Genomic DNA, 17,388 nt, shown 5'->3' on the forward strand with positions numbered 1-17,388 from the left:
ACATACTTCAGTGTTTAGTAACGTATTGGTACATATTTTTTATTCACATGTAGTTTTAGTGAACAGGTATATTTTTTAATTATTTTAAACTGAGTTTCTACATAAGAGTGAAGAGGGGTTGCTGAAGCAATATGGACAAAGTTGTGGGCTCCTCAAGAGATACAAACATATCAGTGTACTGGAAAGTCTGTGGAAGCATCCATTTGGAGGGCTTAGTTATGAGGGGAAAAGTAATGTTGTCAGACAGGTATGGCCTACACCACATTTTCCACTTTTAAATACAGTAACTGAAATTTATGTCAGACACTTTCAAGAACCTAAAAATTGTACAGTTGGCCATGTGTTTTGTTTTCTTCCAGTGTGTTGTGGGCAAAAAATGGTGAGAGTGACAAGAATAATTCCAACAACTTAATGAAACAGCATGAGAATTCCAAGGATTATATTTAACATCTGTATGGATACTCATTAAATTTGGCAGTACAAGGACATATTTTCCTTTGAACAATGCTTGGATATTAAATGTTCAGAAGCATAACGAACATCTGAAGAAAAACAGACATATTGTGAGCTGTTTAATTGATGTCACATGCTTCCAAGCTGCAGAAGTACTTCCTTTCTGAGTATAAGATCAAACAGAGGACAGTGATAATCAGAGCAATTATGTTGAACTGTTACAATTAATAGCACAAAAACACAAATGTTTGTCAAATCATTTGCAGACTTCAATTGTTTTTCAAGATATTTCACATGATATGCAGAATGACTGCATCGATTCCATTGCTGAAGTCATTGGTACAGAAATTTCAAAAGAACTAAAAGAAATGCCATTTGTTGTAGGGTTTATTATGGATAACACAGTAGTTCCTACTTTCAATTGTTCTGTGATATTATTATTCACTGGTGAAGTCCATGAGAGATTTTTGGGGTTTGTTCAAGTTAGTGAAAATCGAAGTGCTGCTAGCTGAGAGGAACGATGTTTGGCCGCATAAGTGAATTTGATAGTGGTAGAAAACTTGTAGATGTGTCTGTGCCATCATGACTGAGTACCACAATGTGGCACAAAAAGTTGTGAGAGGTGTCTGCCCTCTTAGCTGAGTGGTTAGTACATCTAACTACAATGCAGTCAGTCTGGGTTGGATTCCTGGCTGGGTAGGAGATTTTCTTCACTTTGGGATGAGGTATTGTGTTATCATCATCATTTCATCTTCAAGACAAGCAAGTAACCAGTGTGGAGTCAACTGAAAAGACTTACAGCTTGGTGGCCAAACTTTCCAAGGTATTTAATTTTTTAATTGAGAGAGGCAAATACCCTTGAGTTTTCTTCATACATTGCTATGCTTATAAACTGAATTTAGTACTGAAACAGTGCATTGAACACATATTTGCGAATAAAATATTTTTCCATCGAATTTCTGGTTTTGAATCTTTTTTTTCTCTAGATCGTCTAAAAGAACCAGTGCTTCGGATGAATTGATCAAACGATGTTTCCCTTCAGTATCCAATATCAGATGGTTATGTAACAGCAGATTAACTGAGCTCGTGCTGAACTATAACTCAAAGTCTATGAAAGATGAACATAATGCATGAGACAGTGTGTGTCAACGACTTTTACCTGGCACTTAAGCAAATTAATTTCAACTTCTTGCTTAATGTTTTTTGTGCACACTATGCAAGTCAGCAGCTCTTTTCAAATTACTGCAAATTGAACTCTTTGATATTGAGTATTATTTGAAGAAAGTTTGCCAGTTTAAGACTGAGTTACAGTAACTTCACAGTAAATTCAAAGTGTGTGGTGTAAAAATGAGCCAGAAGAAAGGAACACTAAACCTTCAAGAAAGAAGCAATGGGATGGTGTGGCTGACTGATAAATATCATACTGTGATTCATTTTGGGAAATTGTTGATACTGACTCATGTATAGACAATGACAGTATCAATGATAGTTACAACAATAATGTTACCTTTAACAATTTTTTAAAAAGCGATTACAGTTATGAATACTTCACGCCTTTACCACGGGTATTAATAAACATCTGAAGCTAAATTCTGAGTACATATTTTGCTTGTTACGATCTCACATTTAATTCTCGGATTCACAACACTGTTGCATAGAATTAATTGTTTGTGCAAGTTGGTGGATAATATTCTCTCACATACAGTTTCTACTATATGAATGAGAGGAACAAATGAAACGATAAAAATTACTTTTATTTCTTCTTTGCTCTACTTTATAGGACATGCAGTCCAAATTATGTGTGTGTGTGGCCTGCAGTTCTCAGCTGTATTTTATAATGTGCTTCTAGCAACTAGGCAATGGCCTTGCCACAGTGGGTACACCAGTTCCTGTCAGATCACTGAAGTTAAGCACTGCCGGGTGTGGCCGGCACTTGGATGGGTGACCATTAGGGCTGCCATGTGCTGTTGCCATCTTTCGGGGTGCACTCAGCCTCGTGATGCCAATTGAGGAGCTACTCGATCAAATACTAGTGGCTCCGGTCCTAGAAAGCCATCATAACGACCCGGAGAGAGGTGTGCTGACCCCACGCCCCTCCCATCCGCATCCTCAGCTGAGGATGATGCGGTGGTCAGATGGTTGCGATGGGCTACTTGTGGCCTGAAGCCAGAGTGCTTTAGCAAATAACAGTAGACTCCAAAACGTCAACTAAGAGCTTCTTAAGTGTTTTTTCTTTTTTCTCAGTAGCAAACAAAAATACTTTTGAGACTGTCATGTTTTGAGATGTGCTCAATTTTACGTCTCATTGATGAGTTAAGCAAAGTTTTCTGCTAATGTTGGATCCAGAGTCATATGTACTGTGGTCACTATGGGGTTAGTACAAGTGAGAAGTAGAGTATTTTATTGTCTTTCACTGCTGACAACTCACAAGCCTGCACAACTAGCACTAATCATGTGCTGAAGTATAAATGTCAAACAGAGTAACATGGATTTGTGAATGTGTATTATGGAGACAATCATCTTCAAATGTGGTACATGTTTGTAGCAACTAATATGAAAACAAATTAATGCTATTGTATAAGTTGTGATCAAAAAGTTTCCATTCAAATGTCACACTAAACCATTGCCCACAAGCCAGTGCATATATACCCATATCGAAGTCTCACTGGATTGCATATATATGTTGCAGCAACGCCCTTCAGCGAATCATTTTGATTGCCCCTTATAATACTATGCAATGAGTAAAAGAAATATGACATTTAAAACATTTAGTTAACATTCATGATTGTGCCTCATATTACAATTACTTTAATTAATATAACATGCTAATTCATGTAGGTTTCAAATTAATAGTATGATAAGTTCAGGAAGGTGTGGTAAACCAATCAGGACAGCGAAAAGTGGTGACTGCATACTCTTTTGCCCTGAACAGCGGTGCTTCCTGCTGAGAAATGGTCAGACTAGTCCTAATTTACACTGAGGTGACAAAATTCATGGCATGCCTCCTAATATCGTGTTAGACCTCCTTTTCCATGGAATACAGCAATAACTCGATGTGGAATGGAGTCAACAAGTTGTCAGAAGTCGCTTGCAGAAATATTGAGCCATGTTGCCTCTAAAATTGTCCATAACTACAAAAGTGTGGCTGGTGCAGGATTTCGTGCATAACTCACCTCTCAATTATGTACCATAAATGTTCGATGGGATTCACGTTGGGTGATCTCTGTAGCCAAATCACTCACTTGGAGAGCCCAGAATTTTCTTCAAACCTGTTGTGAACTACTGTGGTTCAGTAACATGGCATATCATTGTTTGGGAACATGAAGTCCATGAATGATTGTAAATGGGCTCCAAGTAGCCGAACATAATCATTTCCAGCTAGAGATCAATTCAAGTGGACCAGAGGACCCAGTTTACCCCATGTAAATAAAACCCAAAACATTATAGAGCCACCACCAATTTGCACAGGGCCTTGCTGACAACCCAAGTCCATGGCTTCATGGGAACTATGCCACACTCGAAACCTACCATCTACTCTTGCCAACTGATATCAAGCCTCATCTGACCGTCCAGCATTCCGCCTGTACAGCCAGCAACCCAACTGGCACAACAACATCACTGCGTGCCTACATGCCAAGCAACTGCTCCGCATCTGAAAACAGTTTTGCAGCAGTTCCACTTGGTGGCCATAGGAGCGCCACCAGGGGTCACAGACCAGGGGGGCCTATTTGCATCTGTAACACACACGACCTAAAACAGTTCCTGCAATATCCTGCCATATGGTCATATTTAGGTCTATGAAATGCTGCGCAGAGTGAATTCACATTGAGCCAGAGCTACAGACAGACATCAACTCGATTGCGACACTGCTGCCTGGTGCCAACCAGCTGTCTCCTTGACAGACACTGCCTAGCCTCTGCAGTTCCAGTGACAGTCCAGTCTCTGTGGTAGGATGTTGCAACCTGGTTCACAAACTCTGGCAGAACATTGAGGGTATTATGTTTTTCCACTGCGAATGTACTAAAAGTAAACTCCTTTGGAACTTGGTTTCTGTGTGTAGCAGTACAACTTTGTAAAGATTAGTTTGCAGAAAATTTGACCAATTATGAGACTTTGATTTTTTGAACAAAGCCCTTCAGCCAGTCAGTCATTTTTGAGTGTTAATTGTGTTTAGTTTATTGGAGGAGTTGAGCATACTACTTTTTTCCAGAAACTATATTTGTGGAAAATTAGTGATTTTAGTTTGGTCTATGGCGGATTCTTTAGTGACAAAGAGGTATGTTTACACTTTTCATGTATGCCAATAGTGCTGGTTGGAAACTCATGAGTGCCCTCCTCGAAAAAATACCACATGTATTCAATGGCTGAAAATGGATATGACTTAACAGGTACTGCTCACCCTGCAACACATAGAGCAGACTTTTCAAGCAATGATGGACAGGGTGACCATGTTGTCTGCAGTTACACCAGAGATCTCTAATCGACTCTCCTACATAGACACCATGGTGAAGAAATTCTGCACTTCAGCTACATCGTTCCCTCTGTTTGACCACTAACTCAACAGTGGGCCAACTACATTGTGTGGATGGAGCAACACTTCTTGGTTCATGGCATCTCTGGTAATGAGCAGCGGTGCACATTCTTGTTGACTTGGGTCAGACTTGAGATCTATGAGCTGGCATAACAACTGAACATGAAGGATGAAACCCACACTCTTCCTTATGACGAGGTCAAGTACAGTTTGTGGGCTTGTTGCTATAGCCTATGATAAATGGATTTCCAGATGCTGTTGTACATTAATGGCATTTCCTGTTTTTCAGGCCAGTTCACAGCTACCATCCAGTATTATGCTCACTCCAACACATGAATCCTAATGGTGGCCTGTCCAGGGGCAGTAAATTTATTGGGGATGGATCTGTTCAGCATGTTGTGCCTTGAGATCCACAATTCCATCCTTGCTGCCCATTCCCTTGGTGTGTCTAGTCACCTGGACGATTTTTTTTTATCTGTTTTAGTTTGATGTTTTTGCTGCCTGTCTCAGGCACCAAAGGCTTTGAGGCCCATATCACCCTGATTCCTTCTGCTGCCCCCAAATTTTTCAAAGTGCATAATGTGCCCTTCGTCCTATGTGACAAACTGTGCCTTGAACTCCAGCATTTGCAAGACAAATGGTTCCTTATCCCAGTCTTGAATAGTCAATGGGCACCACCTATCATCCTGGTTGAGAAGCCAAATGGCGCCTTGTGTATCTGTGGGGATTTCTCAAACACAATCAACTCCCAGTCCATGATTGACTCCTACCCCATCTCCAAAGTCAATGACAATGACAATGAACTACACAAACCCAGCTGTCCAAGCTTACTGGCACTGGTGATATGGGTTGTCTACTTTGTGTGGTATCCCCCTTCTACAGGACGAGAACCACCACACACTGGTGGTGGTTCTGGCATCTGTGCAGCAATGGGTGTTGGCCTTTCTCCATGAAGGGCCAGGACAGGGGGGGGGGGGGGGGAGGAGGGAGGGAGGGAGGGAGGAAGGGAGGAAGGGAGGGAGGGAGGGGAGTAAGTGCTCTCCAAGTGTTTGGATCATCAGCAAGTCCACTGGCAGGGTAGCTGTACAGCAGTCATTTGCCTGGTGGCCACATGTGCCATTTGCTTGAGGAAGTAAGCTACACTGCCCCACCATTTCGGCCAAATGCTTCAGCTCCTTGGTCTCGCATCTACCTAGATTTCGCCAGACCATTCCTGGGTCATACTTGGTTCATAGTGGTGGAGGCTGGTGTGGAGTTCCCTATGTCTCCTGCATGTCCAGTATCTTCTCCAATCATACCATTTGGACATTGACCACAATTTGGTCACTGAACTTTGGTCACTGACAGTGGCCCTCAATTTACCTCAATCGAATTTCGCTCCTTTTGTGAAATGAATGGCATTCAGTTACTTCATACTGCCCCTCTCCATCCAGCCTCCAACATCCTGGCAGAAGGTTTCATTTGCATGGTTAAGACACAATTAGCAAAGCTGCTTACCCATCACCCCCTGGACGAGAGCCTAAGATTATTCCTTGACTCCGGTCATTCCATGGCTCAGGATGGACCCTCCACAGCTGAGAAATTTCATGGATGGCCTAACTGGTCCAAATCCTCCATAGCTCCTCCACCAGTCTCTCCCCCATGATCCCACAAACCTCTTCACCTTTGGTATGCTCTCTGGAATCCTGTTTAGGCCCTTGTTTTGTTTTTGGGGATATCAGAAATGGCTCCCAATGACAGTGATAGAACTTCTCAGCTGGACCATGTTGGAGGTCACCCTCTCCACTGCCATGGTCTACCTCAAGCATGTAACTATTACAGCCCCATGCAAGCACCATTCCTCATATAGAAGACTTTTTGCCTGCCCGTTCCAGATTTTGGAGGCTCTGCACAACCACCACGGGGCATCTGGCAGTCCTCTCATGGGCTACCAGTGCCTAGTCCTGGAGTCCTGCCCACATTCCAGGAACTGACTCCCATGGACGTTGTTCAACCCCCCTCGCTGCCTGCTGGCAATGTCCCAGAACCATCAGATAATGTCCATCTGTTACCATGATCAAATGAATCATTAATATCTAAACTAAAATTAAGACGGCATCCACAAAAAACAGAAGGTCCGTACAGCAAAGCTTGAGCAGCAACAGACTTGACTGGTATACAGTTTTTCTTGTCTACAGGTGTTGTAGCAAATTCGATGTTCTCGATGGTTTTGTAGACTGTCTGTCTGGAACGACGATCATCTGCCCCAGTCTGAGGTGATGTTCCACCTGTACAGCCAGCAAAACATCTGGCACAACAACATTGTGAGGTGTTTACATGTCATGCAACTGTTCTTCAGCAGAAAACAGCTTTTGCAGCAGTTACTCTGGGCAGCCCTAGCAGCACCACCACAGGTCGCACATGGGGGGTGGGGGGGGGGGGGGTTGGACCTATTCGCATTCATGACCCACATGGCCTGAAATAGTTCCTGTGACAGCCTGCTGTGTGACCATATTTAAGCCTGGACACCACTGAGCAGATCGAGTTGACATTGAGCCAGGGCTACAGGTGGATATCTACTCCACAACATTGTAGCTGGCTGCTGCTGACCAGCTGCCTTCTCGACAGACACTGCCTGGCCTCTGCAGCCCTGATGATGGTATAGTGTCTAAGGTTTGATGCCGTAACAAGGTTCACAAGCTTTGATACATCATTGGCTGTATTAATTTTTCTTAGGTCTATATCATAGTGCACATACTAAACGTAAACTCTTTTGAAACTTGGTTTCCATGTGCAGCAGAATGACATTGTAAAGATAAGTTTGTGGAAAATTCGACTGAGTATGAAATTCTCAGCTGTTGAACAAAGGCCTTCAACCTGTCAGTCATGCTTGAGCATTAGTTGTGTTTGGTTTGTCGGAGCTGATGACAATACTATTTTTTCTCAGTAAACTATATTTGTGGAAAATTAGTGACTTTAGTTCCCCCTAAAGCGATATTTACAACCGATACCGTCACAAGCCCAGCAGAGGTGCTGCAGGTGATGACGTGCTGTTAGCAAAGGCACTTGGGTCGATCATCTGCTGCCATAGCAGATACATGCCAAAATTCACCACACTTTCCTCATACATTCCTGGAAATGGAAAAAAGAACACATTGACACCAGTGTGTCAGACCCACCATACTTGCTCCGGACACTGCGAGAGGGCTGTACAAGCAATGATCACACACACGGCACAGCGGACACAGCTGGGACCGCGGTGTTGGCCGTTGAATGGCGCTAGCTGCGCAGCATTTGTGCACCGCCGCCGTCAGTGTCAGCCAATTTGCTGTGGCATACAGAGCCCCATCGCAGTCTTTAACACTGGTAGCATGCCGCGACAGTGTGTCGTGAACCGTATGTGCAGTTGACGGACTTTGCGTATAGTGGGCATGCGGGAGGCCGCGTGGATGTACCGCCGAATTGCTCAACACGTGGGGGGTGAGGTCTCCACAGTACATCAATGTTGTCGCCAGTGGTCGGCGGAAGGTGCACGTGCCCGTCGACCTGGGACCGGACCGCAGCGACGCACGGATGCACGCCAAGACCGTAGGATCCTACGCAGTGCCGTAGGGGACCGCACTGCCACTTCCCAGCAAATTAGGGACACTGTTGCTCATGGGGTATCGGCGAGGACCATTTGCAACCGTCTCCATGAAGCTGGGCTACGGTCCCGCACACCATTAGGCTGTCTTCCGCTCACGCCCCAACATCATGCAGCCCGCCTCCAGTGGTGTCGCGACAGGCGTGAATGGAGGGACGAATGGAGACGTGTCGTCTTCAGCGATGAGAGTCACTTCTGCCTTGGTGCCAATGATGGTCGTATGCGTCTTTGGCGCCGTGCAGGTGAGCGCCACACTCAGGACTGCATACGACCGAGGCACACAGGGCCAACACCCGGCATCATGGTGTGGGGAGCGATCTCCTACACTGGCCGTACACCTCTGGTGATCGTTGAGGGGACACTGAATAGTGCACGGTACATCCAAACCGTCATCGAACCCATCGTTCTACCATTCCTAGACCGGCAAGGGAACTTGCTGTTCCAACAGGACAATGCGCGTCCGCATGTATCCCGTGTCACCCAATGTGCTCTAGAAGGTGTAAGTCAACTACCCTGGCCAGCAAGATCTCAAGATCTGTCCCCCATTGAGCATGTTTGGGACTGGATGAAGCGTTGTCTCACGCGGTCTGCACGTCCAGCACGAACGCTGGTCCAACTGAGGCGCCAGGTGGAAATGGCATGGCAAGCCGTTCCACAGGACTACATCCAGCATTTCTACGATCGTCTCCATGGGAGAATAGCAGCCTGCATTGCTGCGAAAGGTGGATATACACTGTACTAGTGCCGACATTGTGCATGCCCTGTTGCCTGTGTCTATGTGCCTGTGGTTCTGTCAGTGTGATCATGTGATGTATCTGACCCCAGGAATGTGTCAATAAAGTTTCCCCTTCCTGGGACAATGAATTCACGGTGTTCTTATTTCAATTTCCACGAGTGTACATTCATCGTACGTTCTATTTTGCTTTTGTAGTAATTTCACACAGCCTTGCTTGTTTGTTAACACTGATGACTCTAAGCAAATGTCTCTACTTTTGGTCATTAAGTGAAGGCCGTTGGCCACTGGGTTGTCTGTGGTCAGAAGTAAAGCTGAAATTTGGTATTCTCGGCACTCTCCTGACACTGAGGAACCTTGAATACTCAATTCTCTAACAGTTTCCACAATGGAAAACCCCATGCGTCTGGCTCCAACTACCATTCCACATTCAAAGTCTGTTAATTCCCGTTGTGTCGCAATAGTCACATGAAACAGCTGCGTACAGATGACAGCTCCACCAATGCACTGTCCTTTTATACCACATGTATTCGATACTAACACCACCTGTATATGATCATATTGCTACCCCATGACTCTGTCACCTGTGTCCATCCCATTGCTGTCAGTGTGACTGACAGAGGAATCATGCTCTCTTATTTCTCGATAAAATCCTTTTTTTTTTTTTGTTTTTAGTCGGGTGGTTTAAGATAAGTCACTTATATTATTCTTGTTACCTCACTGGAATGGAGACTAGTAATTGTTTACAATGTCAGTCTTTAAACATGATCTTTTGGCTTACACCCCAAGAAATGTCTCGACTTATACCCCTATAAGAATCACTTCCAACAAACACGCATAATACAACAGATAAAACCTGCTTCTAACCTTTCTTTACATACAAAGCTATCATTTACCATTCTATCTCTTTGTGACAACTTTGAATTAAGATGTATTATTTAAAACTGCCTCTATTCCATTGTACTTAAGTCTGACTGAAAACGCCTGCTGCAGCCACCTGGTATTATTCTACGTACTAGGGCTTGATGATATCTTGAACATGTGCTCAGAAATCAGAAAAACGTCATGGCGCCCTGTTGGGATGTCTCTGGCCACTGTATGGCTAGGTACAGAAAATTGGTAATTACGTAAGCCTTCAGAAAACTGGATGGAGTTTCAGTATATTATTTTCTTTTTCACTTCAAAATATTTGGTGTGATATCTCGTAATATGCTGACTTAAAATGTGTAATTGTTAAACTTCTATCAACAATTATAGTTTGTGAAAACTAAATTTCTGCATGAGTGACCACATTACTCTCTTCCTCCCCAGCTCCTATGAGCCTGCAATGTCAATATTGGCTCTTAAACAAAAAAGTTTGACTCCCACATTTCTAGCATTCTTACAGGCAGTACCAAATGGGTGGCAAGATAGCTCCCCCCACGGAAGGTGCTGGTGACGGGTGTGTGTGGCATGGGCCTAGGGGCAGCACCTTAAGAGGGTCGGCATTTTTTGCTCTGTACTAATTTTAACCATTAACATTTTCAAGTAACTGAGCTTGCAATCGACAAAAGTTTTTAATATTGTTAAACAACATGCAGTTTAAATACACCTTAAGAACGAAATGCGACAATACAAGCTTGGAAATATTCATAGTTTACTTGGTGACTGAATGGAAATTTAACATTGTGTTTCTGTCTGGTATGTGTTTCATGATTGTTCAAAATATTTTGAAGTAAGCTGTGAGGATGGCAGTCTACAATACAATATTTAAAATGTTGTTATTCCGAGAATGTTGTCAGCTTCTACTTCATCCAATCATATTTCCCCTGTGAAAATACATGTGTGTGCCTCAGTATGTAAAACCCGACTCTACTTAAATTCCTTGTAGAAATTAAGATGGAGTATCAAGTCAGCTCTCCATTACTGTAATTAAGATGAAAGCTCTGTGGTCTTCAATATCTGAGCTTTGATTTAATGACACCAGTTTAACAAAAGATGTTGATACTGGGAATTTTCACACATGTTTTATGAAGAGAACATAAGCAGAATATCTTATAATGTGTGAAATACACTTCACAACAGATTAAAAATTTTACTTACTTTCTTTGGTGAAAAAAGAAGAAGAAACCAACTTTTGTTTGTCTCATTTATTGTGCTGCAGCATGCAAGATATCAAAGTTCCCACTCTGTGCAACTGAATAGTACGTGGCATTGCAAATTTTATAGTAAACTTCTTAACTAAGTTTTTTTTTTTCTTCAAGGAAAGGTTATTTTTATTTTATGTTGGAACACAAGGGGCATCTGTGTGTAGACAGCAGTATTCACACAAATGACAACACACCACATCAACTGCCAACTAGACTGCTTAAACTTTGTAGTCTGTCTTCTCTGCCTACAGAAACCGCTAAAATGTTATAAGAATAACTGGGATAAGAGTTGATCCAGCACGCCTCACTGCAAGAAATTGCAAAAATTATATGCTTTTTAAATTAGAAAGACAGTGTCAATAATATTCAAAACATATCTGCATCCCAGCTAAAATTATGGTGACGCGGGAAACAGGAGCCAAAAAAGGAACTGTCCCGTTTTCTTTAAGAGACAAATTCCAGCCGGCAGATGTGCTATTGTTCACCGAGAACAGAGGAACAGGTGAAAAATTAAATTACTCTGCATATCATTCTTTCATAGCACAGTTATGTCGAGTAGTGCGAGTTGATCAGTTCATCACCCCAAATTTCAAGGAAAAATCTTTGTGCTCATGTGCCGTGTTTGAAGTAAAAAGCTTTGTGCTCATTGCAGTGTAATACAATTGGAACTGGATACAATCTTTCTTTCTTTCCTCTTACAATCTTTTTCTTTTGTTTTGACCTTCAACCATAAATAAATCTATAGTCGAAGATTTGACTGTTGGTTGGCAATTTTGTAAGTGCCTTAACATGGATAACGGTGAAAAAAGCAAATGTGCAAAATTAAGTGGGGCAGCATTTCAGAAATTATCAAGGCAAAGGCGAGAACGAGAAGGCAATATTCTAAAAATGCCTTGCAGAGTAGATAAATTTTTCGCAAAAAATGTAGCTGGTTCGACTTCGAGTTCAAGTAGTATGGATGATATTTCTGGTACTGCAGCTGTTGTAAAAGACATAAATACAGACGAAACAAAAGTTAAAAATGAAAAAAGTAAATTGTTCCTGATTTTGAGTTTAAATTAAAAACTAAGTGTTGAGTCAGACATTACAAAAAAGAAATAACCTTGTTAGTGATGATCCTGCAGAATGGTATATCAATGAATCAACAACTGACATTCATTCTCTTACAGCGTGGCATTAATCAAAATTGTAATGGTGATTTTTCTAATTCAAGAAGATCAATAGGCAATAAAACCAGATATTTGAACAAAAATGTATTTTACCGTAAACTTTTAAATGGTGAATCAACTATGCGTGATTTTCTAGTATACTACTGTTGTTTTTTGTGCACCATGTAAATTGTTCGGAGGTAAGGCTGTGATTGCTACTAATGGTATTGCAGATTGGAAAAATATTTCTAATATTTTATCTCATCATGAGGATTCACTTGAACACAAAAATTCTGAGTTATAACTCTTAACAAGAAAAGAGTCACTTGGAATAATAAATAACCATTTTGAGTCATGTTCAGGACAGAAAAAAATGTACTGGTGCAGTGTGTTGAAAAGGGTGTTTGCAACAGTGAAGATGCTAACAAGTCGTGGACTTCCCCAATGTGGATGTGTTGAAAGATTCCATTCATTATATAATGGTCAATTTATGATATCTCTTGAACTTATAGCTGAGTTTGATCCTTTTCTCGCAGAGCATATTGAACGATATGGAAATCCAGGGCAGGGACATACAAGTTATCTTTCTTCAACAACCTGTGATGAAATAATAGAGCTTCTTTCTGAATGAATAAAAAGAATTATCATAAGTGAAATAAAACAGGCCAAATATTTCTCTATAATAGTTTGATTCTACTGCGGGCATTTCACATACTGATCAATTATCTTTCATATTAAGATACGTGAATGAGAAGATCTCTGCAAGCTGCCAAACTTCCAAAAGAACAGTCTCTTGGTTAGACATCTGTAAGATTCTCACAGTTCATAGCTGAATATTAATTTTCTGAATGTGGTACTAAACTCACTTTGGCTTTCAAATTTTTCTTAACTTCGTATGTTTTGGCTGCATCTTGTAGGAGGAGCTTAATAATTGTTTACGGTCCACTTTGAGTCAAACATGACACTCTAGTTTGGAAATTTTGTCAATCAAAAATGGTGTAGCTAAAGGTATTGATTTTGATTACCTATTTTCAAAATTAGTGGGAAAAAGGTTATATACTTTGGTTACTTAAACCTTTGTACTGAAAATTACTTCCCCCAAAAACATTATTTGATGTTTTTGTGGTATTGCATGAATAGAGAATTAAAAGTTTAAATGTGGCACTAGATGCCAAACTACCAATCAACAACGTTAGCTCTGTGTATCCGGCAATACACACATGTAAGTGAACAGTTTTGTTCAGAAACTAATCGAAAGGCTTGACACAATGGCGTCACCTGGTGTGAGCAGGTGCAAATCCAGGGTTCAGTTCTGGAGAGTGTCGTAGTTTATTAGTCTCTTCCCATGAACACTCTCTCCCTCCACCCAGTTCTAAGCTGCCATCACTGTCACTTCTAACAAGCCACATATGCTTTTGTTCATAAAAACAGTCTTCTTCTATCTGTATTCTATCTTCTTCTACATCTTATTCCACATGTTTATTCTATATTGTATCTTCTACTTCAATTCTTCTCCTTCTTCTTCCCACCTTCTTGTATATGTTTAAGAACTATGATTACAGTAAAATATCACAACTCTGACAATATATATAGTGTCTCTAAAAGAATGCCTTAGTTAGAATGGTGTATTGTAACAATTAGTTCAGACAATTTTTTCAACAAATCGTACATCGAACAGAAGGCAAACTAACCCAGTTTTTCTTTCAAATCTGTAATATGTGCACCTTTAATTATACAGTACACATCCAACCTAAAAATCCAATTCTTCCCACAATTTGGTTAACAAATTCAGAGCAATGGAAGCAATACTGTCTTCAGCTCTGTATCTCAACTGTGGAAAATCATTAAGTAAAGTTGGAATGCAGACATAAGCTTTTATAAACCCCCAAAGGAAACAGATCTCATGGTGCAGGATCATGTGACTGTGAAGACCAGAACAAAAGAGCTCTGTCTTATTGACCATTATGACCAATCCAGTGGTCATGGTCTCCTCTCATACAAAGAGATTTCAATGGGAAGGGGATTCAGGTCCATTCTTGGAACATATTCAGATAAGCCACTCCTGTTACGGTAGCTTCAGTGAAGAAAAAAAAGAATGGCCTGTGCTCTTGATGTCAGGCCAGACTGCAGGAAACATTTAACTTTGGGGAGTCTCTTTGATATTGCACAAGTTTTTTCCATATGTAGGATCACAGTTCACCTTAGTGAAACACAATTTAACTGATATTACAGGTTCACTTTTAGCAAACCGCAGAACATAAAACACTCTACATTCAGGAACTGCCATTTTGGGTATGTTGTACTGCAAGTGGGAAAACAACAAAGCACTGCTTGACTGCTTGTGCATGCACTTACCTAAAACTGTATGAGTTATTCTTTAACTGTTACCTTGAATCAACACTATACAACACCTGCAGCTGATATTATTAAAAAGTGTGACTGGGACATACTTTTAAGGACATCATGCATTTACAGAATAAACAATTGATGTGTGCATTAATCATTATCAGTATTTCACTTATCATCTACAGCTATACATCACAAACTGTTTCAGTGTGTCGTAGAGAGCACAAATAACACTGTCATCTCCCCCCCCCCCCCCCCCCCCCCCCCCCCCACCAAAGCCCCGCCGTCCCTTACCTATCCATTTGCGAATGATTCATGGGAAGAATGGCTGTTGATAAACATCTGTATGAGCTCTGATTTTCTCATTGCAATCATTTCGTGAGATGTATGTGGTAGGAAGCAATATGGTGGGCGATTTTTAATTGAACATACTCTCCGAGAATTTTAGCAGTGAACTTCTCCAAGATAAGCAACGCCTCTCTTGCAGCAATTGCCACTGGACATTGTCGAGCATCGCTGAAATGCTCTCACACTTGCCACACGATCCTGTGTCAAAATGTGACAATCTTCTTGGGCTCTTCTCTCTCTCTTATATTAATCAAGTTTGGAAAAGGTCCCAGACTAATGAGCGATACTCAAGAATCGGTCTTACAGGCATTTTGTTAACCACTCCATCCGTGAATAAAATGCAATTCCTTAACATTTTTCCAGCGAATGTCAGCCTGGTATTTGTTTTTCCAACACTTTTATGTGGTCATTCCATTTTAGGTTGCTCTGGACAATTACTCCGAGACTTTTTTTTTAGTGTTGTTACTGTTTCCAGAGTATTATTGCCAACAGCGTAATAGGACAGTGGTGGGGTCTCTTGTCCTCTGTGTGTGCAATATGTTACATTAATTTATGTTCAGCATCAGCCACCCGCCCCTTTACCAGTGATCTGTCGTCTGCAGATCTTTCTTCGTTCCTCTACAGTCTTTTGCTAGTGTAACTTTCCTATAGTCAAAGCATGGTGTCCAAATAGCCTCGTGGACCTTCCAAGGGTTACCCACTAGATCAATTATATATATTGTAAACAGTAACAGCCCGTATCACACTTTCTTGGGGCACTCCCGAAATGACATTTACATACAGAGTGATTCTTATTAACGTTTAAAAACTCTCAAGTGGCGTAGATGACAATTAGACTGGTGATTTAAGATGCATGGGATTGTAAATGTCGGGAAATATCCCAAAAATGGATGACGCCAGATGATGTACCTTACCGCAGTTTGAGCCTATCGGTCTGTCACACCTTATCATCCCAATCTAATTCAAGTATTCACATTGATGTGGTACGGGACCCATGCGAGTGACTACCACATGGGGTTCAGGGTTTGATTCTTGCGTCTGGTAGGCTGTATTTTTTTTCCACTATGTTAGACAATTATGTGTTTACATTGAGGTAAGATTTGTTATTTTGTTTACCGGTCTCGCGGTCTCCCCTGGTTTATTGCAAAATACAACAAAAATCTACCTTATTGTGTCCCAATTAAATGAGTAGGAGTTTTCGAATTGCTTCGTTACTCGTAAATGACCTACGTTTTCTTTACTAAAAAATGTCTGTAAACTAAAAAAAGGAAAGAAAAACAACATTAATAACTTCGTTTACCTGTTTACAGTGAGAACAATTATTTTATTACTTCGTTTTCAACAGATCACATTCACAAAAGGTGATCGAAATTTGCACCGTTTACTTGAATGCAAGCATTTCCTCGCTCAGTCGTCCCTTCACGCCCCAACCGACCGCTGCTCGTGCGGCAAGATAAGTCATCAGGGGTGACGTCACGTGTTCAACATTTCTCGTCCATTTCTGGGGTATTTCCCGACATTTGTGACGTCATGTGTCTTATATTAAAATTCATGTTTCAGCGTCATCTGCATCGCTTGGGGGATTTTAAACGTATCAAAGGCGCCCAGATTGATACTGCGTTCCTTGACTTATGTTTAATGTTTAAACTGCAGACTTAACGAGTAATGGACCGAAACTGATATACAGGGTGAATTATTAACGTTTTATACACAAAGTCAGAGAGTGGATCGAAGTATAATTATAACCAATCGCTGAATGACAATACTGGCACCGAAACTGAAGATGGCAGAGAAGTATTCGTTCTTCATAATTTGTTTCACTGCAAAACATCGTAATACGATTCTTCTATTCAGTAATATCCAAAGGCACAGGCACTGCAGCGACTACAACCGTTATGAAATATATGAACTGTAATCACAGCTGCGAATGTGGACAACATCAGCTGTATAATAGAATGCTGGCCGGGATGGCCGAGCAGTTCTAGGCGCTACAGCCTGGAACCGCGCGACCGCTAAGATCGCAGGTTCGAATCTTACCTCGGGCATGGATGTGTATGACGTCCTAGGGTTAGTTAGGT

General features: G+C 41.4%; 1 protein-coding gene and 1 pseudogene across 2 annotated transcripts in view; one reads left to right on the forward strand and one right to left on the reverse strand.

The window, feature by feature from the left end:
* The window catches only part of LOC126353808 (uncharacterized), a 341,733-nt gene that overhangs the window by 179,852 nt on the left and 144,493 nt on the right, over positions 1 to 17,388 (reverse strand). The window lies entirely within an intron of this gene.
* On the forward strand, positions 2,309 to 2,426 carry LOC126357026 (5S ribosomal RNA; annotated as a pseudogene).

Source organism: Schistocerca gregaria, chromosome 3 (genome assembly GCF_023897955.1).
Source record: "Schistocerca gregaria isolate iqSchGreg1 chromosome 3, iqSchGreg1.2, whole genome shotgun sequence".
In the NCBI taxonomy this organism is placed as follows: domain Eukaryota; kingdom Metazoa; phylum Arthropoda; class Insecta; order Orthoptera; family Acrididae; genus Schistocerca; species Schistocerca gregaria.